Source organism: Arvicanthis niloticus, chromosome 1 (genome assembly GCF_011762505.2).
Source record: "Arvicanthis niloticus isolate mArvNil1 chromosome 1, mArvNil1.pat.X, whole genome shotgun sequence".
NCBI classification, from domain to species: Eukaryota; Metazoa; Chordata; class Mammalia; order Rodentia; family Muridae; genus Arvicanthis; species Arvicanthis niloticus.
This window is the reverse complement of record NC_047658.1, coordinates 42557618-42583490: the sequence shown is the minus strand read 5'-3', so window position 1 is coordinate 42583490 and position 25873 is coordinate 42557618. Positions and strand designations below refer to the sequence as shown.

General features: G+C 45.0%; 1 protein-coding gene across 1 annotated transcript in view; it reads left to right on the top strand.

Moving 5' to 3' along the window:
• The first annotated feature begins 804 nt into the window (after positions 1 to 804).
• Positions 805 to 25873, top strand: part of LOC117723786 (uncharacterized) — a 72985-nt gene continuing 47916 nt past the window's right edge. Inside the window, exon 1 of the mRNA XM_076935773.1 lies at positions 805 to 968. The gene's annotated coding sequence lies outside the window, so the exon portion shown is untranslated. The remainder of the gene's footprint in view (positions 969 to 25873) is intronic.

Below are 25873 nucleotides of genomic sequence, written 5' to 3'. Positions count from 1 at the left end.
TCTCTCTCTCTCTCTCTCTGCCCAGCTAATAAATAATTTGGGGATCTAGGTTCCTTTAAAAATAAAAAATTTTGTTAAGATAGACAACCTTTGTCCTATTGATCCTCAACCATTTTGTGGTGCGAAGACCCAGGAGCCATCCTAACAGCGCACTTCACAGTCTGCATTGTACTTAAATCGGCAAAACCTTGGCCCAATTTTCAGGCAATAGACCTGGAGTCAGGAGTCAGGAGTCAGGAAGAAACCAGTGGCCAAAGGAATTAGATGGAGGCTTTAGATGGGTCAAAAATCAGCGGGTTGGAAGGACGATGAAGTTTGTATTCTGTCCTTCTACTCTCACATGACCTTGAATCTCCGGTCTTGATCTTTAAGGATGCAGACCTTAGCTCTCTGCAGCCCGTCTCTGTGTTTGGTTCTCTTTCGCAGTCTCTTCGGACTAGTGCATGCCTGGGCTGTCCTATGAACTAATGCGCTCTATACACCAAGCTTTCCCAAGCCCCCGGGAGGAGGCGCTGGTGGCCGGGTCGCGCGTCTCCTTCCTCTCAGCCAGAGATCTGGAGTCCCCATTCACAAAGCCCCGCTTGCAAAGAGGACACACACACACACACACACACACACACACACACACACACACTCACGCCCCACACGCACTGCTTGGAGGGCAGTTTGATCTTGTCTCATTGGCGTCTCCGGCCTGAAAAGAAAATCATTTGGGTAAACAGCCAAGCTTCCAGGCTTAACGCCCCGCTCCCGCCTCCGCCCCTCTGTCCCTCCCGCCTCCCCCACTCCCCTTCAACCCCACCCGCCACCCACACTCCGCTCCGCTGCCGGGCCTCCAGCGAGCTCCGCGCGTCCGAGAGGGAGCTAAGGGCTCCCTGGTTCAAAGGGCCGCAGCCCCGAGGGGATGCCCTCGTGTGCCCCGGGGTGCAGAAGCAGACTGCAGGGCAGTGGGACCAGCCTGGGCCACGGTAGGAATCTCGAAACCTCATGCACCCCTAAATAGCTGGTCCCAAGGGAGGGCACAGGGGAGTTCCGAGCCCGGAGGGACATTTTGCCAACATCTAGTGCAGGCCGGGCAGGCGACCGCTGGCTGCTGCACCTGCCGGCTGCTCCAGAGCCGGAATGGGTCCTCCTGGGTCTCCCCAATACTTAACAGGCGTTTGTCCGTTCGTGTGCCCTAATAGAGGAGGGAGCCTTGAGTTTCTTTGGCCTCCCTGCCTTGCATATAGGCCCTTGGGTAATTGATGACTAGGCCCCCACAGCCTTCAAAGGGCCTGAGTCCTAGAGTAGCTTAGAATCTAGTACTAAGCAATTTCTAATGTTTGATCCCTCCCAAAGGAGAGTGTTTCATATAACTGTAAACATAAGTGTTATTAATATGCCCCCCAAAAGTGGTGGTTAAAAGGTTCCTGAATTCTCTCTAGCTCACACATTTAAGCAGAGAGAAGCTTGAAATCTGATATACTGATGAGACTATTAAACATGATTAAATGGTGATTCGCCCCCACCCCGGTCCTCTAGTAAAAATCGCCCCTCTCCTCGGTAGCTCTTCCTCCTCTCTTCTCTCCTCCGTCTCCCAGGCGCAGGCTCACTCTAATTCCCGAGTCATTAGTAACCCCGTCTGCATGTATGGCTTGCGTGGGGGAAACACTGGCATAGCTGTAACACTAACTCTTGCACCGCATCTTGCGGTGGGAAGTGTAATAGCAAGAAAATCATTTTTTAATCCCTAGGCTTTATTGTGTGTGTGTGTATGCCTGTATGTGGGGGTGGGGTGGGAGTGGGGGTGGCTGATTTCAGAAAAATATGATTTGAGAAGAGGCGCATGGAAGAGAAAGAAATGGAGAAAACGGGAAAGAGGGAAAGAGGGAAAGAGAGAAGTAAAAGTTTCTGATTTAAGATTCAGAACCTCCTTCAAATAAGAGCCTTGTGGCTTGAAGTTCTTGTGAACTTTTTTCCTTCTGTTTTAGTCACTGCACCTTATTGCCTATCTCAGTGGATGCTAGGGCCCTCTCAGGAATTGCCACTTAGCTCCCAGAATCCGTCAGCAACCATCTTTTCCACAAAACTAGCATTCTTGCCCCAAAGCCTAGGAACTCCCAAGAACCTGGCCACCCCTCTGCAGCTGGCCCCTGGAAAGATGCTAGAAAAGTCTTGCTAGGAATCTGAGATCTCTCTCTAGCATGATCTCTCAGTAACCTGTTTTAACTTAGTGGAAAAGGGACAAGCCAGCCAGAAAACTAAACTGGCTATTTTCCTGGTGCAGCCCTATAATTTCTGAGCGGGAGCCCTGAGAACCTTCTAATCTGCTGCGCATGGAGCACGGCTTGTAGAGAAGCAGAGCACACACTCCATCTCCTGCCCAGGGATCACCCTACCAACTCCAAGAAGCACAAAAGGCTAAGTTTGGCTTGCTCAGGTAGAAAATAGAGGGGCTTAGCTACCACCAACTTGTCTCTCCCTCCACCAACAGTTCTCAGGCTGACCATTGTTTTTACCTGTGGAACCTATTGAACACCCCCCCAACACACACACACACACACACACACACACACACACACACAGAGAGAGAGAGAGAGAGAGAGAGAGAGAGAGAGAGAGAGAGAGAGAGATCAAACACATAAGTCAAAACTATATTAGATGGAAGTTTCATGTCACTTTCAAAACAAATAAACCACACAGCTCTTCACTGGTCCAAAAGCAAGATGCTCCACATTCAAAATTTATTTTCAGTGTGGAAAGAGTGTTGTTTCTTATTACACTTGGCTCTGGGGTGAAAAGAAAATGAAACAAAGGCTCACCATAGCATATCAGTGAGTTAATTTTCTTTATAGTTTATAGTCTAGTCCAGTGGATGCATTTAAGCGTAGATAAACATCTTAACTGACAAACTGGTTGAAACAAGGGCAAATAGCCAGTTGCACATTGGACGACAATAATGTTGTGTAATTCATAATTCCTGGCCATTGCTATTTTCATTGGTCGAAAGGCAGACGTGCAGAGGACTGCTTTTGCTGATTATATCTCAGCAAGGCTGAAAATGGAGAGGAACCAGGCTCCAATAAGCCAGCCACCGTCCTGGCAAAGCCTCTGTGATACCCCAGGGGTCAGAAGGAATGGATTTCTGTAGAAATCGTAACTGGGAGGTTATAACTCCATAGGCCTCTGCTTCATGGAAGACATTTGCATCCGCCTTAGCAGAATGACTTAAAACACACAGCAGCCTGAACTGGTGGCCACCTGACTACGTGTCTCATTCATTTTGTCTTTTCTCTGAATGCAGCTTAGGTGATTACTGTTGATTAGTGAAAGTATGCTTCTGTATTTTTCTTCCATTGCACATATACTTTGAGATTTGCGTGTCACAGATGATGAGGGTTTTGTTGTTTTTTTTGTTTTGTTTTGTTTTTCACCAGTGGGGAAAGAGGACTGTGCGTTTTGGCTTCTTTGGAGATTTTAATAAAGGAAAAGAACGAGTTAGGCTTCAGGAGAGTGGAAGGCTTGGTCACGTTATTCCAGTTTCCGAAGCGAGGTGGCGCTCCAGGGCACTGCACTGTGCCCGGGTTTCCGCAGCCGAACACCGGCTTCTTAGAGTTTGCTCTGGAAGGCAGCGATGTAATCGCAGAGTTCCTAAACGTTCCGCGCAGAGTCTAGGGGTACTCAGACTCTTTCAGGCCTAGTGGCGACGAGTAAGAGAAGACCTGAAGCCACTTCTGGGGGAAGGGGGTGGCTGCAGGGAGGGCAGTCCCGCCAAGGCCCTGGCAGGCTCTGTGTTGGATCTGTAAAGTTCCAACTCTTGGTGAGACTGGAGCCGGATCTAGCATACTGCAGAGGACCTCCGGCCTCCTCCCTATCCCTATTAGGTGGACTAGCTAAAAATCATGGAGATTACTTCCTTATCCACCCAGCTCTATCGACTCAGCCTCCCACTCTTCCACCCCCACATACACCCCATCTAAAAAAAAAAAAAGAAGAAGAAAAAACAAGAAAGAAGAGAAGAATGAGAAATAAGGGGGGGGGGTGCATTTGATGGTCTTTGTTTTGTTTCCCAAACTGGATCTTTTTTTCTAATTTTTCTTTTTTCTCTTTTTTTCTTTTCTGCCATTTTCTCTTCTGTTTTCTCTTTTCTGTACATATATTTTCTTTCCTTCCTTTATTTCGTTATCTTTTGCACCCCATTGCTGAGGAGGGAGGGAGGGACGGAGGGAGAGAGAGAGAGAGAGAGGGAAAAAGAGAGAGAGAGAGAGAGAAACACCGAATAAATGGCAGCAAAAGTGAAGAAACGATTTCGATTTATTGCGTGGATTTCAATCCATCGGTTTCAGTTCCACCTTGCTTCTACATTTCCCCGGGTCTCAGGCTCAAACACGCTAAGTTAAAGACACAAGAGAGGAAATGTCCCTTAGACCCTTTGGAAACCATTGTAGAGGCAATAGTGGTGGTATTCCCTCTGAGCAGCACGCCTGTTTAATGGGGATGTCACCTTGGTTTTGCAGTGGGGCTCAGAGGACCAATAATCATGGGATATTTTGTGCTCATGCTCTGAGGGACTCCTTTCAGCTTCTGCTTCTACAGGGTCCCCCGACTCTTGCTAGGCCCCTTCCCCAGGCCTGTACCTTCAGGCTGCAGGGAAACTTTTTTTTTTCTCCTCACCCCGTTGTAAACTTGCAGCTTAGCTGTGTCTCTTTTAGCCCCCACTTCACCCACTTTCCTCGAAGTTTTAAAGCAGAAATGGCAGGATTGAAACCCAACATAGGAAGCTACAGAAACTCAGAGGGCCAGGTCATTAGGAACGTTAACGGCCGACCAAGAATTATAAACGTGATCTGAAAGTCTCTTCCAATTCATTTCTTTTAAGTATTTATTTGTGCTAAGTGATGAAAGGTGACGGTTGAGAAATAGACGGCTTTTAAAAATAATGATGTCAGAGGAGCCTTTAACCTGTCGATCGCTATAAATCAGCATTGAGAAAGACAAACGGGGAATGTTATGTGGGCACCGAACCTCCTGCATTCGCTGGATTGCAGTTGGCCTGTCCGCAACCTGAGTTGCGGTGAGGCTTTGGTCTGGAGAATGGCAATGGGATGGGAACAAGGGGAAGATCAAGCCCCACAAAGAGCCAAAGGGGGACTCGCTGGTGAGCCTGTGGTACGTGCATACCAGCGGTAGATTTGGGTTACCAGTAATGTGTCCAGGCCAGGCAGATGACAGTCCTTAGGACAGTGGGGAATTTAGAGAGGCCATAGTCACTCAAGGATCTGAATGTCACATTATAGAGGGAGTGCAGGCTCTGTTTCTCAGTTTGTTAGGGGATTGGAAGACTCCATGAATGTTACCCATTGAAAATGTTTCTCCCCCTGCTCGCTCTCTCTCTCTCTCTCTCTCTCTCTCTCTCTCTCTCTCTCTCTCTCTCTCTCTCTCTGCTGTGTGTGTGTGTGTGTGTGTGTGTGTGTGTTTGACTAAATTTTCTCCACCTGAGAGGAAGCTTAGCGTTCTCTATGACACAGACCGGTCTCCACAAGGAGATGGGAACTGAGGGTCTATAGGTAGATGGCAGGTTCTGCAGGTTTGAGGGGAAGGTTGCTGATTTTACTCTTGTACTCGCCAGGAGATCAAAAATGACTTCTGAAAAGGGCAGAGCCCATGTGGTGTTTTTATGTTTCCATGTGCTTTTAGAGATAATCAGTTCTCTACCACTGCCATTTCAGTCACAGAAAGGCCTGGGGTGTTGGGATGGGGTTTGAGAGAGAAAGGAACGGACAATCTTGCCAGGGACTTTTGCCCTGTCCTCGCTTCCCACCTGTGCTGACCAGGTTCTAGTTCAACCCTGAGCCAGAGAGGCTGCCTACTCCTCTGGCCTCTGGGTCTGCCTGTTTTGTCCCTTCCAAATGCTTCTAGCCTGCGTAGATGCTCTCAGGGTCGCGTCCCTCTGGTGTATCTTGGAGAAACACCGGCAACAGTGCCTTTCTGAAGAGCAGAAGGGCTGAGCGCCAGCAACAGGTCCATGCTGGATTCCTCGGTCCTTTACCGCTCCCTTTCCCTCCACCCTCACTATTGGGGTCCACGGGGGAAAAGAGATCTACCTCCCCCTTCCTCCTGGGTCACCCACAACAACCCAGGAAGGCAAACGTCAGATTTTGCACTGTTTCTCTGGGTAAACGCTTGGCTAAATGCTTCTAGTAATGAATGGCGTTTCGCTGGACACTCGCTTGGACCGAAGAGGGAATCTCATTGGAGGAAAACACCAAAAAGAAACAACTAGAAAGTGAAAAGGACCACGGCCCACGGCCCACGGCCTCTAGGATCCAAACAAAGACATCTGAGTCTGTCCCTTCTCCGATGCCCATCTCTCCTTCCTGCCTGGAGATCTGATTTGGTCCTTCGGCGTCGCCCTATGAGCTTTCAGATCCGATGTCCCTTCACTGGGGACCTTGGACTGAGATTCAACTCAGGGCTGGAAGATTCCGATTCTAGCTGAATCTCTAGTCAGCCGGAGCTGGAACCTGATGGTCTCAACACTTGCAGGGAGCTGCTGCTGGGCCACAGTCCCCGCCTTGTCCACCGGAACCTAAACAGGCTAAGGTGGTTAGGGCGAGGGGTAGGCTCCAGGACCAGCCAGGTCGAAGCAATGAAACAGCAACTTTTTTTTTTTTTTTCCCGGCAGGGAGGAGGGAAATTCGTCGGAGGAGGTCGGTGGAGACTCCTCCTTCGCTCCGCCCGGAGGCAGCCGGAGCTCAGCTAGCGGTGCGTCTCCGCCCGCCCGAGCGTTTCCATAAATCAGGCCGCTGGCAGGCTGCTAATTAGCTCCGGCCGAAAAGAATGAGAGTTCTGTAGCACACGGTGGGTTGGGAGTGGGGGCCCAGTAGGTGGGAGATCAGAATTCCCCAGGATTAACCGGGGGACTCCTTGGGGGCATCTCAGCGCTCCCTGCCTGAGCCACCTCCGATCACCTCCTGCCAGCAAAGGCCTTCAAGTTCGGGCCTCCAGATCCCGCGCCTCCTGTACTGCGCGCACCTCTGCTTTCGACCTGGCCCGCCCACCCACGCCGAGGCCCCCTCTCCCACTCGCTGAGCAAGCCTGGCGTTAATTAACTCCCCCTTCACCCGGTGCAGTATCGGAAGACTTTCAAAACTCGTCCCCCAAGTGTTTCCTTCTCAAGCCTGAAGGCAGCGTTTGGAACAACCCGCAGAAAAGGGGGGCGGGGTGTGGATCTGGGGGAAGGGTCGGTTGCAACGGGATTTGAGATAACAAGACTTCCCCAGCGATTGTGTGGGTTGAGGGATGGGCTGCTGTGACCCCATCCCCTTTCCCCCAGTGAAAAGGCAAGACGGTCAGGGAAGATTAAAAATAACATTAAAGTTGGATTATTGATTTCCATGTAAATTGCCAGCCGAGAGAGCTACTTCTGTTTATTTCTTCTTTTCCTCCCCCACGCTTCTCTAAGCCCTCTGGGCTCTGAGCCCTCGGAGCCATTCCCACCCTCCTTAGGGACGAGACTCCGAGATGACATCACCAAGGAGAACGGCGGCCTCCCCGCCCCTGGCCCCAAGACCCCTGAGCAGAGATTGACAGGTGTCTCTAGCAAAGACAATGCCTTCCAGGTGTCATTATTCCAGTCCTACCCCTCCCAATCTCTTTGCTCCTCTCCCTCAACAACTCTCCTACCCACCCACTCTTCTTTCCAGGAGGCTTGCTCGTACCCCACCTCCCAACTCCTTGCTCTTTGCATCTAGGCACTAACTAGGCTTCGGGTCCCGAGGCTTAGGCAGGGAGCGGACGCTTAGGAGGGACCCGGGTGGCGCTGGTGTTGTTTGTGCCTGAGGCGAGGCCAATCCGAGATGCCAAAGGCTCCGGTGAGGGTCCAGGAGGTGGCAGGGCCCAAAACGGTAAAGGGAAAACGAATGAGAATTTTAAAAGAGCCAACTCAGTCTCTAGATTTCTGTCTTGACTCTCTAGTCTCTACTTTGCACCCGCGATCTCTCTCTCTCTCTCTCTCTCTCTCTCTCTCTCTCTCTCTCTCTCTCACACACACACACACACACACACACACACACACACACACACACAAACAGACGCGAAGATAATCCCACCATCTGGCAAATCCCAAATTTGGCGGCCAAGCTAGGAAAGCAACAGCGACATCTCATCCCTAGAGTGGGTATCTGGTCCTGCCCCACTCCCCGGAACTGGAAAAAGGGCGCTTGGCTTTGCCCTCACTAGTCCCCCATCTCAGCAACATCCTTGCCCTGGCCTGGCAATCTTGGGTGCTTTCTCCTCCCTCATCTGAGCAACTACTTAGAGATTCAGAGGAGAGGTGATGCGGTTAGGGTTCTTCCGCCCTAGTACCGCAGCAATGAACTGAAACCCAAATTCGGCTTTATTATGTATAACCGAATGTAATTCATAGCTAGGCGGCCTGTCGGCGGCGATTTAAATCGTCTGGTGATAAGGATCGCACTTATTAGATTTCTTCAAAGACGCTGGGGGTTTCTATCTCTCTCTCTCTTTTTAAAGGAGGGCATTTGTGCTAAATTGCCCAGTGCTGGTGTGATAACTGTCAAAAGTTTGACATCAAAGGGGCTAATATTATTCAGTTACCAGAGAAGCTGTCTGTCTAAATAAGAATATCTTAATTACAGCATCACAAAGGTAGAAAAGGGGTCGAAACTGAAAGGGGAGAGGTCTTCAGCCTCCTCTTTTGATGCGCTATCTATATTACACGGATGCGTGTTCTTAATCAGGCCTAGTCCGATTCCTTCGCTCTCCCCTTCGGCTCTCTGAACTTTATAACTATATGTAAACACGGCGTCACTGAGGACATAATCTTCTTGGGTTCTTATTAGAAGAAATTTCCATCCTCTCCCGTTCTAGATTAGGCAGCGGAGTCCGCTCCATCAATGAAGGGACGAAGGTTTCGCGGACAATAATGTGGCAATTGTTGATGGTTTGTGACCCATAAAATGTGGAGGTGACTATTCTGGCTTTGGTATGTAATTATGCAAAACACTTTCCATAAAGACTTGCCATTCGATCTAATGGCAGTTCCTCTGGTCTATTTCAAAAAGGGAGGGCCCATGTACTCAGAGAGGAAAGTAACATTTGTTTTAACACAGGTTTTATGGGTGTGTGGTGTGTGTGTGGGTGGGTGGGGGGGGGAGATAAATACAAACATGTCCTATCTCTGTCCAAAGTATTTTTCCAGTCAAATTAAAATAATTACCAGGGGGTTTAATAAGTTAATCATAGCAACACGGCATCCAAACACATAGAGGGGGTGTCAGCCCACCTTCTCTGGACCCGGGACTGTTTCATATTGGTGATTCATCCCCAGGGTCCGCTTGGGTGCAGTTTTGTCGCTGTCTAAACTCATTCAACAGGGCGACCTGTTGGGCTCGAAAACTCCTGTCAGAGGCTGAAACCAGGACAAGGGCCTCCAGTGTCTCCACCCCAGTGCCTTGTAGGTAGAATATTTATTTGACAGAGAGCATTTAAATTCAGCAGTTCTATCTCAGGAAATATGCCTATCTCCCCCCATCTCCCCCTCATACCCTCTATCCCCATTGCAGCACGGCAGAAATGAATGAATGCCTAGGGTAGACGTCACTGATTTGAACAGAATATTTAAACTTCATAAGCACTCAGGAATGCACCGGCCCCGAACTGGGAATGTTTAAAACATGGAAGGTTTTCCCGGCACTTTCTGAAATTTTGTTTTGTTTTCAATAAAAATAAATCTAAAAGGCCAGGAGGAAAATAAAGTGGAATCAAATGAAGGGTCATTATTGGTTCATAGCCAGCACTGACTGCTGGTTAAAAAACAAGCCCAGTGTGTGTGTGTGTGTGTGTGTGTGTGTGTGTGTGTGTGTGTGTGTGTGAGAGAGAGAGAGAGAGAGAGAGAGAGAGAGAGAGAGAGAGAGAGAGAGAGAGAGAGACTAAATGCCCATCTTGCTTGGAGAAGTGTCCCATGTCCCAGTTCCTGGGCTAGATGTCAGGCAGTGAGCCCTGACTGACTACAGCACTGTGATGTTGTATGAGCACTTGCAGACACTGGAGATAGATTTTTTTCAAGGGGAAAATGATGATTAAAAAAGGAGAATCATCTAAATATCAAAGTGACACATGGGGAGACCTGGAAAAATATTTAAGCTAATGAAAAGCAAATAAAGAAGCTGGCACTTAGGCTGAGAAATTAAATATTATGTTTAAGATGGTGCTTTTGTACGGGCTTGGAGATTTCCGATTCATGTTCACATAATAAACACTCAGGTTTGTCATCTGGAGGTGCAAATCTGAAAGATATTCCAACAAATGAAGTGCTGGCAGCCGGAGGAATAAAGAGATCGGTGCCTGTCAGGGGTCAGGCAGCTTGAGATTGCTTCTAGAGATCTTTTGAAAATTTCACAGGATTGAAAGCTTAGGGGCTTCACTGCGCTCGCATTTCAAACTCAGATCAGTGGGATCACAATAAAAAATAGAGGTCTGGAAAATTTTGATGCAAAGATAGCCATGGCTGTAGGGCTTCTCTCCCTAGGTTTTTCCTCTGTTTGTCTCTCCCACTCACCCCCACCCCCCCCCGTGTGTGTGTGTGTGTGTGTGTGTGTGTGTGTGTGTGTGTGTGTGTCTGTCTGTCTGTCTGTCTGTCTGTCTGTCTCTGTCTCTCTCCAGATACTCTGGCATGCCTGTGATCCTGTGGATGACAAAGTTGTAAGAAAAGAAAGAGAAAACTACATCCTAGTCCTAAAACTTCCATTTAGTCAACAAGAATTTGGGTTCTTATTTCCAATAAAAGACAGAAACAACACACAAACAAAACCAAAACCAACAAAAGTAAACAACAACAACAACACCCTGAAGGGTTCCTTTCTAGCAAGCATAGGATGTTCAAAAGAGTTTTGGATTTCATAATTAATGACTGACTACTACATGCTTAGATTTTTACTTCTTGTTTTCCCTCACTGAGATAATATTTCATTTAGTTTACACCCTAAGATGAACATCCACTTTGATATTAGACAGTTTGTCAACATTGTCAACTCTATACATATCAGCATCTACGGGCATTATTGCATGAATATACACTTAGATCCAAGCACACACCCTCCCTTCAATCCTTAAAAGATTGACCTGGCTGTCTCTTTTAAAAAACAAAAACGAACGAATAAACAAACAAACAAACAAAAACCTGCTCCCTCTCCCCAAGATATCAGCACTTCCTGGAACAAATAAATCAATTGTCCCAATGATTGGCCCACCAGGAGGAAAACAATAGAGAATCCCGATGAGATGACTTATAGGTGAATAGAACAATCTAAGAAACTCTAAAAGAAAAAGCAAGGGGCTGGGTAGACAGCCAGGGGGAGCAGCCAGACACCACCCTGGGAACAACAACAACATCTGTGAAGAAACAAAACAAAAAACAAAAAACAAAAAAAAAAACAACAACAACAACAACAAAAAAAAAACCGAGAACCAGAAAAACAATTATTCTATATGATTGGGCAAACTTTAGGAACAGACAAGAGAGCTGATTTAACATTGCTTTGACTGTTTTAACTTTGACTGTTGGAAACACATAGGGTATTTGTAAAGAAATACTGTGAATTAGAATTGAATCTTCTTGAGCCTCCAAACCATGACCATGAGACGGGAGATTTCTGTGTGTGTCCCTGAAGTGCACATATTACTCAGTTGTGAAGTGTGGAAGAGATTGGCGGGGGAGGGGGGTGGGGTGGGGGGATGTTGGTAGGGCGATGGGGGTAGGGCTGGGGGGGGGTAGAGCGGGGTGTAAAGGTCTCTTGCTTTTTCAACACAATAATGTCCGTAGGTGGGCAAAAGAGAAACGTGCAGACATTGTTCTGATAGGTTTCCTAAATTCAAATCTTTGAAGATTTTAATCTTGTCCCAGTCAAGGGGAACACTCTAGGGTTGGGGTGCAGACGCTAAACTATACAGGCTGACTGACAGGCTGGCCAGGTCCCATGTGCAAAACCAGAAGAAAATTTGGCCCGGGTCGCAATCCAGAGCCCACCAAAGGCACTAAAGTTGTATATCCGAGCCAGGGAACTTCCGCATTCTGGAAGTTTAGAAGACTGGTCGGATATCTGTGGTAGCTGCTGCTCCTCTCAGGTCATCGAATCCACGGTAGAGGGATAAAAAGACACTCTAAGCATACGGTAAAACACTTGAACAGAGATGCAAATTGGGGGGCAGCATATAGTGTGTTCAGAGAGGCTCCCAGGCTCCCTGTTTCCCTCTGGGAAGAATGGAGGTACTCAATTTGGCTTTGAAAGAAAGATTTTGCATCCTGAATTATCAGGGGTTCCTCCTGGAGTTCTGGATGGGTGCTTGCTTTAGAAAATGGGCAGGAAGCAAAAATTTAAGGGAATGAGAAGAGCTGGAAAGGGGCTCTTGACCTGCCCTGGACAGCGAGGCTAGAGAAGGAACCGAGTTTCTAGCGGGGATACGGGTAGAGTAGTGCAGTATCAGGCTGGCCTAGAGCCCCAGAGTTCTTCCCAAACAGGCCAGTAGAGATTCCACGCAGAATGAGAGAGGTCTTGGACATATGTCCTGCAGTGTTTAGAGCTGCCCCGACTCTCTTTAAAAACAACAACAACAACAAAACCACTTCAGTATATCGACCTGGTAGGCAACCCACTTTGTTCATAAAACAGGAATGTTCTCATCCTGGGTGGAAACGAGACCCACACAACCGGGACCTTGCCAAGGACTGGCACGGGGTGTCCCTTTGGCAACTTCTTAACCAAGCTCTCCAGGGGCAAGAACCCTGGAGGGCAGCAAACCCAGATCACAGTCAACCAGAGACTCTGATGATAGTTAACATTTTTTTTTTTTTTTAAACCACCGCCAGCTTAGGATATTTTTTTCTCCACTCTTCCATTCTCTCTTTAAAAAATAAAATAAAATAAACACACACACACACACACACACACACACACACACACACACACACACACACACACAAGAACTTAGAAAAGGATCGTAGACAGGAGGTCAGAGGCTTCTCTGAGCTTGGGATGAAATACTGCATCTACATTTTAAAGCAAACAAAGCCGAAAGCAGCACAAACGCTTGCGGTAAAGCGTGCAGACCTGGGTTCCCTTGTTGCCTTTGGGGCAGAACGAAGGCGGGGCACATTAGGAATCCAAACTCTCAGGCTTGGCCTTGGCATTGCTCTGCCCAGTGGCTCCGGAATCAAGAGACCCTGAGCACAAACTGCTCACCCTCTCAATAAGCTTGCAGCCAGAAAAGGGCGCAGCCCACAGCAGGACGGAGCCGGCTCAAGTGGAGAACTCAGTAAGGGGCACCTGAGGCTAGGCAGCCATTGCGTGGTCTCACCGCAAAGGGTGCCCTCCCGAAAGACAAACAGCGAAAGCCTTGGTGGGCGGTAGCCGCGAGTTGGGTGAGAAGAAGAGTATCTCCAAACCACTTGAAGCGTTATCACACCTTTCACAGCAAAGCTTCTGCCACCTCAGGCCCCATATTGTCCTGCTGAGTTGGGGACAACATGCTAGGACCCCTGAATGATCTTCTGGGCATTCTGAGAATGTTTTGTTTATTTATTATTTAAAGTATGAACAACCCTAGACTCCTGGAAAAGCCTTTCTTCTTGTTATTCTCTCTCTCTCTCTCTCTCTCTCTCTCTCTCTCTCTCTCTCTCTCTCTCTCTCTCTCTCTCTCTCTCCCCTCCCTTCTTTCTGGTGGATGGCACCTAGTAAATAAAGTCCTGTTTTGAACTATCTTCACTTCAACTTCAAAGGAAGGAACAATAATTTTATCTTTTACTTAAAAGCTTGCAGTGGCTGACTAGAGCAGGTCTCTTCCTTCTCCAGCTCCTCTCACCTTGCTTCACTTCTGTTGATACTCATCTCATGGAGGGAGGCACGAGCCTTGACTCTTCCAAGTGTCCATGATGTCTGTGATCTGCAGAGAATCTAGACCTAAAAACAGCAGGAACAAACTGGGCCCTTCCTCAGGGGCCTGCAGACCTTGCTGGCTGGGGTTCATTGGGGACCATTTTCAAAAGATAGAAAATTCTACCATTTATTGCACAAATTGGGATGTGAGTGAGTTCAGGGCGGCTTCGGGGATCACCCTGTCGCCACAGACTACTGACTTTCTTCTTCCACTCCAGAGCCAAGGAAGAAAGTGGGGGAAACTTCAGGAGATCTTTCTGATTCCACGTCCAGTTTGTAGGACTAAATTTTTGTTTGTTTGTTTTTGGTCCAGATAAATTAATCGATTTGAGGTTAATCCTAAGGGTGGGGGTAAAGGAAAAAAAAAGATGACTTGTGTCTAGCCAGATTCAGTCGCAGTTAGTTACCTACTTCCCAGCTGTGCGAACCGTGCGCGCCATTTACTATAATTGAATTGCTGTTATAACACCTTTCAGGGGACAGTAATGCCTTAAAAAAAAAAAAAAAAAAAAAAAAAAAAAAAAAAAAAAAAAAAAAAAAAAGTTGTGTTTGCGGCCCGAGGCTGCCTGTGCCCCTGCTGGAGCAGCAGACCACACTCCAGACAGAGCTTTCTTAAGGGGAATGGGGCGCTGCTTGGCAGACCCTGCATGAAAGTCCAGAAGCCGATCCCAGGAGAATTCACGCTGAGCCACGAGTGTCTCCGTTCTTTCTAATAGTCTAGGAACTCCTGGGAAGGTAGACGTCCCTCTCGAACTGGGATCCAAAGCTGAACTACAGAAGTGACCGACGTGACACGTGGAAAGGCAAACAGCGAGGGGGAAAAATCATTATTTTGGTAGGAGTTCCACATAGCCTAGGCTTTTGCCTTTCTGTCTCCTTTTAATTTGAACTTCGGAGCTATTTGCTGCCACAGGAATTGGAAAGCGTCACACTTAGTTTCTGATAAGGTTGGATCAATTCGTTGGGGGCCAGAGATAGCTACCCCCACCTCCCAAGCGCTGAATCATTTGCTTCATACGGTGCCCTCCACTGCCTGAATCCACCTCCCAAACTCCACTTCCCTCATGTTTTGCTAGAGAGTGACCACCTTGATCTCTCAACTCAGGTACACTCCCACTCTGCCTGGTCTTTACTCACCTTTCACACTCTTCCTCAAACCTGCCCTCTCCTCTGCTGCCTATCTTCCCATGGGCAGACAAACCCTTTTCTCTGCCACCTCTCACTCTTCAGGACTCCCCCCACCACCACCACCACCCTTGTAGTGTAGAGTTTTCTTGGTACAAAGCAAACATTGGAGTTTTCCCTCTATCAGGACAACCAGGATCCTCCCAGCCTTCAGTGTAGCCTTTGGCTCACTGGCCTCATAGCCTCAGGTACTAAGGTGCATAGGATGCCGCTTGTTTACCTTACAACCTCAGGGTTCTCATGGCCAGCCCCGTTTTGATAGACTCCATGGAAAAAAAGCTGCAAGTGGACCCTGGGAGGCTTCCTGGGAGAGGGACTGAAGCATGGTTGAGGACAGCCAAAGGAGCTGGGAGATACAAACTGGCTTAATCATCTTCAGTCTTACCCTTACACAAACATTTCCAACCCACAATGGACCTCATTACCTGATTTTGTGTTGGGCAAGGGCCTCTGTCTTGGAAGGGATCAAGATTGGGGAGAAGCCCCTTCCACAGGCCAGTGTGTGGGTCTTCATTTGACCTCTCTTTTTGGGAACCCTTCAGTTGTCCTTTCCAGAGACCACATGTCCACTGCTCTTGAAAGCATTCTATAAAGTGAGTATGTACCTCTTAGTTCGGAGAGAATGGATGTGCTACACAATTAAGCCCTCAACTCCACCCCACCACCAAGGGACACACATCTACCTTTCTTTGAAACAGAATTTTGAGTTTTCCTGTGTGTCCTGGAGGTGGAACGGGTGAGTTGTCACTCCCACACCAGACTTCAGAGGAGGAGAAATGGTTGAGATGGAGTTGAAAATGACTGGAGTGCTTGCAAGACTGGAGTGGAGCTCTGGGTCTGAGCTGCCCTCAGAGCTGTGGTCAGGATGAGTTGTGTAAGAAACCACCAGGAAACAAACAGGTCCTACCTTCAGCAGGGAGTCCAAGAATGTTTGATTTGCATTTCTTTAGCATCCAAAAGACCTGGCAGGTCTGTGCCTGACTCTCCAGTTTTCCCAGCAAGTGCAGGGAGGTATTCAAGGAAGAAAGGCCTCCAGAGCACCTTAAGGGTCCAGAGAAAATCCTCTTGTGTGAGGTAGTAGTCAGGCAGTTCTAAGACACTCTGAGAAAGGAGCAGCAACCAAGCAAAGGAACTCTTGTCATCTGCTCTGGCTTCACTGCACTGGTCTATTCTGGCCCCTGCCACCTGACCTGAGAGACCCCATATTCTTGCAGTCTACACATGCCCATCTCTAGACTTGGCTGCAACTATTTCCACTGTATTATTCACAGTTTAACCTTTTTAATAAAAACCATTGTCCTGAACCGCCAAGACTCTTTTGAAAAGATATTCAAGAAAACAGAAAGGAGAGGAGCCCAGTGGAGTTCTGAGCCCTGTGCAACTAAGCCCCTTACCCACCCCCAAACCCCTCATTCTTTTCTTCTTCTCCTCCCCTTGCTCCACTTACTACCCCTTTTCTTTTTGTGTGACATAGGGTATCATGTAGCCCAGGCTGGTTTCAAACTTATAACTGATGCTAACCTTGAACTTCTGATCCTGTTCACCTCCACCTCTTGAGTGGTAGGAGTATAAGCATTTATCCCCAGGCCTGATTGTACATGGTGTATTAGCATAGAGGGAAACCAAACTCAAGGATTGTTAGGAAAGCATTCTGTTGCCTGAGCTACACTCCCCATCCCCAGTAGGAACTGAACTCGGGGCTGCATGCATGCAAAACAAGCACTCTACAGCAAGCTGCATCTCCAGTCTCTACCTGCTATTTTCTCACAGCCCTACAACATCCACAAATTCTAAGTCCACCCCTCCCCCTCTCTCATTATTATTGTTAGGAAAACTTGCATAGGAAGGTAAACAACTCAATATCAAGCTGAACCAGCTAGGAAAAAAATTTTTACCCCAAAATACAGCCATGCTCACCCTGCCAGGAGCCAACTTCATTCTCAAAGGGGTTCAGGAGAGAATTCAGTTCTCTTAGATGCTAAGGGGAGAGCTCTGTCTCACTGGGAACAGAACAGTACCCATATCAAGAAATCTGTGCTAGGCTGCAGGAAGCCTAGAAAGATCTTTGGCATCTCAACTGCTCAGTTGTAAAGCAGATGGGTGAGGATTGTTCTCAGGGCTGGGCCACTGTGAACATATTTTCATATTTTAGTGATGAACTGGTAGATGTGACTTTTTTTTCAAGAAGTATAGGATAACTATTCCTCTGTGAGAGCACATTATTAGATGAGCCTTACATCTGTAAGCGAAAGGGAAAGAAAGAAGAAAATCTGTGATATGAGCACCATCCAGTACTCATAAAAAGCTAAATAGTCAATACCTTGTCACTGGAGAGTCAACCTCAAGCTGATTCTACATTCTGAGGTGCCCAGCAAAATTTCAAACCTTGGCTCACCAATTTGGGAGAGCTCCAGCCTCCGTTAGTTAACCTGCTTGTCTGACCAGTGGTAGTACTGGAAAAGAACAGATTGGACATGTTCAACCAAACATAAGGGATAACCCAGACAAAGAAGATTAGTGATTCAGAGTCAAATTTGTTTCCTATACAACAGCAGCATAACACATCCTTGAAGCTTTTATTTATAAAGCTATCATGAAAGAAAACTCAGTATATCTAGTTATTGATTTGTTGATTAAAGATAGCAAAAATGAGATAGTATTCATAACTTCAAGCTGTAGGAAGAACCCATCCCTTCTTGTATTACTTATTCATCCACTGAAGTCAAGGTCAGGATATCTCAGGGAAATATTAAAAGTCAAGATAAAATTTATACTTCAAGGCTATCCCGAATTTGGACATCTGGAGAGTGGGACTGTGACTAGGGGTGAAGGGGTAAAAATCTGGTAGCAGAGAAAGAATAATTACTCCTTTTCAGGAGAACACACTCACTTAGATTTATGTACTTATTGGATAGGTAAGAGATGTCCATCATGATGCAATAAAGAGAGGCAAGAAAACATAGCATTATAATGTACCTTTATAGCTAATGTCAAGAACTTTAGAAACTTGGAAGAGAAGTTCCTTCTGACACAGACAACCACACGGAGAGAAGTTACATGGTAGAGGTGGTTTTGACTTGGGATTCAGAAGTTGTGGGTGGTAGGGACCGACCCAAGACAAGGATGTCAGACCGACAAGTATGAGGATTCTGCTACTGGGAAGCACAGGGCAAGGCAGGGGCCAGCCATGTCCTATTTCCTCTCAGGGAGGGGGAAATAGTCAGGGAGGGGAATTTTGTGTAAAGAAACTGCAAAATTCTACACTGTTGTGTGTCACAGTGTGTCTTCTCTCTGTCAATTCTTAGTGGGTAAGAGTTAAAATGGCAGCCTAGAATTTGAAGTTTTTTTTTTTTTTTTTTTTTGAATCAAACTTAGATAGAATCAATTCAGTTCTTTGTGTCCTGGATATTGATATGTGAGATTAAGGCACAGAGAACACATCAAAGTAGACACAGTGTAGATGCCACGAGGAGATTAGTTCGGAAGGACCAGTGTCCAAAAACAATCTCTCCAGAATGTATTATTAACTTTGTACAGGTGCCAAAAAATCCAGGTACCTCTGGATTCCTCTTCAGAGCTTGTGCCTCCACCAGAACAGACGAACACTGTTTTGGTTAGTTCTCAATGGGTCTCTCCCTCAGGGCTGTAAGCTCCTTGGAGGCTAGGAGGCTGGCTGACTTTACTTATGTTCCCAGCTCGTGGCATTGTGCCAGGCTCATAATTAAAGCTCAGAATATTCTGAATGAATGAATACATGAATGAATGATACGAGTTGAAGAATATAGGTTTTTTTAATTTGTGAAATTATGGTGTGAGCATCTGAATGTCTCTGTATACTTGTCGTTTGAGATTTGTAGTCATGATTGTGTAAAAATAATCACCGTCAACTGGTTATTATTTGTGGTGAGACTAGCATGGTGGAATGGAAGAGTCTGAGTATAGACATTGAACTGTACACTTGACCTCACCTTGGACATTCACTTTCAAGAAACTCAACTGAAAAAAAAAAAAAACAAAAAACAAAAAACAAAAAAACAAAACAAAACACTATTCAAGAGGCTTCCAATCAATGTTTTCTGATCTGTGGCTGGAGTCAGGTCTTACCTTGTTGTTAGTAGAGCCCAACCATGGTTTTCACAGTGGTATCTCTACAACTCAGAGCCATGGTAAAACCTCGTAGGACACAACCTGATCTTGCATATCTCTATCACTTTATGTATAGCTTCGGCAACTGTGAAGATACTTTCTTAGTTGAGCTAAAAAGTTAGTGGAAGAAGACAGTTTTTTTTCTTTCCCATATAGCTTCCTTATGACTTTGAATAGCCTAGAAAATGCCAATAACCTGGATTCTTAAGAGCTAATGTCTTATGGCCAGTGTCATGGGCAGAGGGCAAGATCCATGCAGGGGAAGATCCATGTACCTAAAATGCTTTAACGCATTTCTTATATAACACTGCCCTGTGTTAACATTTTCCAACGTAGGCATCAATTAGAGCTCAGAAACAAGCATGGAGAAAAGCATTAAATTAAATCAAAACACGATCAGCTTCCTCTGAATTCTACCTTATGTTTAGCTACTCTGCTAGCTGGCTGATTTGGAGTAATTTCAAATTCCCACTGGCTCAGTGGCAAGAGATCTTCTTATTCTTTTATAGACACACTCCTCCTTTAAAAACTCCCCACACCGCCCCATCTCTCATGTGAATTGTATTTTAAGAACTCAAATTGCAAAGGACTTCAGGAGTGAAGCAGAATACATTTTTTTGGGGGGGGAGCAGTGTGCCTTCTGGTGTTCACAGCTCTAGGGAACAGTTGAAATTTTCAATAAAGAAGTTTCTGGGTTTTGTTTGCTTTGAGTTGAAAAGGCTGTGTAGCCTTAATAATCGTCACCCAGATACTTGCCTACGTCTTGGTAGCTGGTCAATTGAGAAAATGTATGAATATCTGCCACTCACACCTGACTCAAAGTCAGGCAAAATTGTGACTTATGAGCTCTCACAGGACAGAATCAAACTTTGGCTGTCAACACTACACTATAGTTCTATGTAGCCTATTCTAAGGATTCAGGTAGAAGTAGCTGACACAGATATGACACAGATCCAGTAGATCATTTTTTCCCAGCTCTCTTGTCTGTACAGGCTATGCAACATGGACTGACTTTACTTTTATGGTTCTGATATGAACTTCCTGTAGTTGTATCTCAAGGACCCTCCAAAGCCCCTCCCCCCCAACACAATACATCCTGTTGTTAAAGTAAAACCTTTAAGAGAATGGATTTAGTAGAAAGTCTTAAGTCACTGGGGCATACACCTAAAGGGGATGCTGGCCTCCGTCTCCTTTCTGGCTATTTTCCTTCTTGGACTTGAGATATGTTCTGCCAATAGGCTCCCTCAAGGGGCTAAGCCTTACTAAGGGCCCCGAAGCAAATGCAATCTTTGATAGACTAGAAACTTCAAAATTGTGAACCCAGTTAACTTTTTTTTCTCTTTATAGGCTGATTATTTCAGGTATTTTTTTTAAAAGATTTATTTTATGTATGTGAGTACACTGTAGCTGTCTTCAGACACACCAGAAGCGGGCATCACAACCATTACAGAGGGTTGTGAGCCACCATGTGGTTGCTGGGAATTGAACTCAGGACCTCTAGAAGAGCAGTCAGTGCTCTTAACCACGGAGCCATCTCTCCAGCCCCCCAGGTATTTGTTCTAGTCATACAAAGCTGGTACAAAGCCAGTAGAGGGTTTTGGTTGTTGTTGTTGTTTTTTCCAGGTTGGAGAAATCTGCTCCCACAGAAATGCCTACTACAAGAGAATCCAAATGATTATTTCAACAAATTTGTCAGTTTGATATTATCAATGCAAAGAGTCCTACTAGACAACAAACAAAAAAGAAAAATATATGACTTTGTTATTTAATAATTGCAAATAATATTCTTTGACCCTTGGTTATATTTTCTGGATGCAAAATACCGGGAGGGAAATTTAAAAATGCATTAATCATAGCATATAAACTATAAATATCTACATGTTCGAAATTTCCTGTTTAAATAATGGAACCAAGTCCTACTCTGCAAGCATAGGTTTGACCTTGTACACATAGATCCAATCTGTTTTTCATCTAAAGACAAAACAACGAAATAGCTGGTACTAATTCTATCTCTTGCTGAGAAAGGCAAAGCTGAGAGCAAATAGTTAATATTTACCTGTCAGAAAGCAAGCATTGCAGGGCACTGAGCTATTATCTTGGTATAAATCTGAAATTGAAAAAAAATACAGAAATAGAGTGAGTTATAGAGAGAAGATTTTCTTGTATTTATTCTGTCTGGGGAAGATGAAGTGCATCCCTGAACTCGACTATGTAGAAAAGGGTTATGTATGATCGGACAATTGTTTTTTTAAAAAAAATGACATTATCAATTTATAAATTCTAAAGTTAAAAAACTATTTTCATTTAAAACCTAAGATGCCGGGCAATTTCCTTATGTGAATAGTATGGCTGTTTCAAGCAGGCTTTACTTGTGCAAGACCGCCTTTCGTAATCTTCCGTGGTAGTCAATAAAAAAAATTCTTCCTATGTTGCCAATTTAGTGAGCATAAATTACTGGGAACCTTATATGGAATAGATTATGTTCTTAAGCCTCCTCAGATGTGTAGCCAGTAGAGATTTTAAAGAAAAAAAAAATAACCTAAAATGCAAAATTTAGCTGGAAGGGGCCTTGGTGGCATTTGGAGTCCTTTCTGGGTTTGTTTCCTCTCTACCCCTGTGAGAGGATTACAGGGCTGCATTCCAACTCCAGGCTTTCTTAGCCACACGCAGCTCTTCAGAAACCTGCATGTGGTTTCCTTCTTAGATTTAGACAGAGTAACGAGGAATATTACAGTGTTGGTGTGGCAGTGGCAGCATGGTGGTAAGAATGAAGAGGAAGCCTGAGTCACAGAGAAGACGGTGCCACTGACTCCAAATAAACCATGACTTGACCCCTTTCCCATTGCTGAGAACCATGAACCACCACCCCTTTGTGGAAAGCCACTGTAGGTGCAATTCTCAAGTTCTTCTGGATGCAAGGGGAGTTTAACTGATTTGCAGCATTCCACATTGCTGATGATGAAGTGGTACTTTGGCTGTTGAACTTGATTTCAATTCGGAGATGAGATGCTACATCCTCTAAACTGACAGATGGGAATTTCTGCTTCAGAATTCATCACAGGAGGTGAAGGACAATGGTGAAAATGTGAGTCTACCAGACAGTTCAGCAGATCAAAATCTAGTTAGGCCACTAAAAGTTAAAGAAATTGGGGAATTAAAATTCATTGGAAAGTATATTTTTAATGGAAGTTTCTAGGTTCTCCAGTGATGAAACTTAAAATGAAACTTTAATGAACATTTCTCCGGGCTGGTGTGATGGTTCAGTGGGTAAGGTATTTACCGTCAAGCTCGATGGTTGAGTTCAATCCTGGGACCACAGAGTGGAATGAAAGAACCAATTCATATGAATTGTCTTCTGATTTACATGGTTACTGTGCCACGCACTTACTGTCCCCCATAAGGAAACAAAATGGGAAACTAAGATTCTGTGACCTTTTAATTTTTCTTAACATATTTGAGCCACTGATGTATCCATCCCTACTAGAATTCTGCACATATGCAGTGTGCTGACACGTGACTAGAAAAGAGCAGCTCTCTTGGAAAGATCATCAACGTCTTCATGAGGCACCGATGCTTTCTGGTTTCTTCTAGAAGGGCCATGAGAGGTCAGATTTATCCTTGGTCTACGTCTAACTAGTTCTTATCCTATTTCAAACATACAACAATATATATTGTCTATTGACAAAAAAAAATCAAGTTCTAAAACAACACATGCTGATTATTATTATCAAAAATATAGAATATGAATGAAGAATATGTTAACATTTTTGTGTCTTTCTATCCAGCCCCCCCTCCCCCCCGTAGTTTTAAAGTTGTTTCCACTGATTCTCTGATAGTCTACCCTTTAAGAAGTGTTATCTAATTTTGGAAGGTAGTATTACATATTCAGCTACCGTGGCACCTAGCTAGGACTCCGTCTGTGTGTCTCTGTCTCTGTCTCTCTTGCATCACTGGCTTGGGGAAGACTTAAGTAGAGAGCAACTTGAACATCATCTGTGGTGAGTAAGGAACGGATGGCCCACCAACTGAGAGAGTGAACTTTAAAGCAGATTCTACATCTTCATTAAGTCTTAAAATCGTGCCAACTCTACACAACAGCTTGCTGACAGCCTCACAAGAGACTTTAAAAAGAGACCACTCAGGAACATTGACTTTACATTTTTGACCTTTAAAAATTATGGGGGAATAAAATGCCCGTTGTTTGAACTTAACTACGTTTTTGGTTAATTTGTGGCAGGAACAGATAACTAGTAATCCCCTAGGAAGGAACTAACTCGGTACCTGGCATTGATTACAAAAGGCACTTACTGAACATTTGTTGATGTATGAATTAAGATGCACAAGTGCAAGGGTTGAGTTATATCCTCCCATAATTTTCTCTATTTTCATAGCCTCCTTTCAAGAGGCTTCACAAAAGAGTTTTCTGAGGCAGGATGTCTTTAATTATTAAAAGTTAAGTAAGTCGACACATATTTATTGTTGCCTCTATTTGTCAGTGAATCAGTCTCTTCAGCTATGAAATACTTGTGAGTCTAATTGAGCATCTGCCATGCTTTTGTGATGGGATATTTATGAGTCTCTCAGTTTAAGCCTTTCTGCCGATAAAGGTTAAAACCCAGATGTTGAGTTTGGTAAATATAGCTAACCAAAGAAAGTGAAGGGAATGTTACTTTTATAGCTGACATGCTCAAGACATTCCTAGAAATGAAATATTAAAATATCCATGGCTTATCACAGCATTGGGTTGTTCTCACTCACAACACATTTTAACTTTGTTTTTTTTTTTTAAGTTGGACATTTTATTTATTCACATTTCAGATTTCATCCACTTTCCCCATTTCCCCTCCCTAGAACACCCATCCCTCTCCTCCTTTTTGCTTTTATACCATTTTAATTATATGCAAGTATTCAGGTCAGTTCTAGGTTGAGGGACTAGCAATACAATAGATGCAAATAGTCAAGGGACAAGCAAGACAGTAAACACAAATAGTCAAAGAACAAGCAAGGCAATAAACAAAATTCTGTGACCACTCCCTTGATCACTGTTTCTAAGGGCTTATCAGGATGACCTTATCTTTGGGTTTGGTGGGTGATTCTGATCTACAGACCCTCAGGTGCTGAAGGAAAGGAGGCTCAGCCTGAATAATTTCGTATTAGCAATGTCCTCTAGGTCCTAGGAAGGGAAGAAACAGTAGAGGATCTCTCTTTGGTGATGACATATGAGCACCTCCTGTTGACTCAGACTGCTGCCTGGTCAATCATAAACGTAAAGGGCCTGAGAAAGAGAGTCAGTCGTTTGTCTAGAAAGGTAGGAGAACTACATGTTTATGAGCATCAGAGGTGGCCACTATATTCCACATCACACGATGTGATCAGCATTGGGTAGATAAGAAGGCCTAAGCCTTTGGTCCCAGCACTTGGGAGGCAGAGGCAGGCAGATTTCTGAGTTCGAGGCCAGCCTGGTCTACAGAGTGAGTTCCAGGACAGCCAGGGTTATACATGATTATACAGAGAAACCCTGTCTCCAAACCAAAACAACAACAACAAAAACAAAACAGCAAAAAAAAAAAAAAAAAAAAAAAAAAAAAAAAAAAAAAAAAAAAAAAAAGAAGGCCTAAAATAAACTGGAATACAGGGTATGAAATAAATTGAGGTAGAACCAGATGTAGAATCTGGGTCTCCTGCTATAAAGTATTACTTCATTGTTTGACAGGCATTATTATATTGTTTCTTCACGGGGATGGATAGCACAAAAATATTGCAAACTGTATAATAAATGGGGCAAAGCATTAAGCATAAATAAAAGAATCACAACCTCACTGTGACTTCTGGGTCATATCCTCCAATGCTATGAAGAGAGAAGTTTCTTACACACAGGCAAATGTGAATGTTTGGCATTACTGCTAATGGGTAGTCATAGTAACAATATCTTGCAGATACCTAGAGCCTCAAATTTCTAAAGCACTTTCGAATGTTTTTCCTGAGTTCTATGCATAATTTATCTGAGCGACACACAATTAGTATCATTGTCTTAATTTTACAGATACATAGGGAAATGATGTGACTGGCATGTCAAGCTAACAAAGGATGACACTAGAATCAGGTTAAGGATGACACTAGAATCAGAACCTGAGGCTTAGGTTTTTAAGACCAATGCTAGAGCATAAACTAATCATGTTCTTTTTTCCGGAGACCATAGATTTCCAATGGGAGGGGAGTAATTAGCACTTTTCTGAGTGTAGAGGTGAGTATGACTATCGACTCCTTTTTGTTGTTGACGTTCATTTGAGTTGAGGGATCTCATTATGTGGCACAGGCTACCTTCTAGACTGGCTGGCCAACAAGCCCTCAGCATCTTCCTGTCTCTGCCCGGAAGCTTGATGCCAAGCTCAGTTTGTACATGGATGGCAACCTAAAGTGAGGTCCTCAAGTTTCTGTAGCAAGCCCAGCCTCATTGTATTTTAACATTGATAAGAATAAAATCCTTGGTATTATCTCAAAGGTGCTAAGTGAGGCTCAACTAATCCCTTCAGTGCTTGAGCTCTCTTGGAAAGTGTAGTAAAGGCTTTGATCTCCTTTGTTGGTGAGATAGAGCTAACGATTGTACC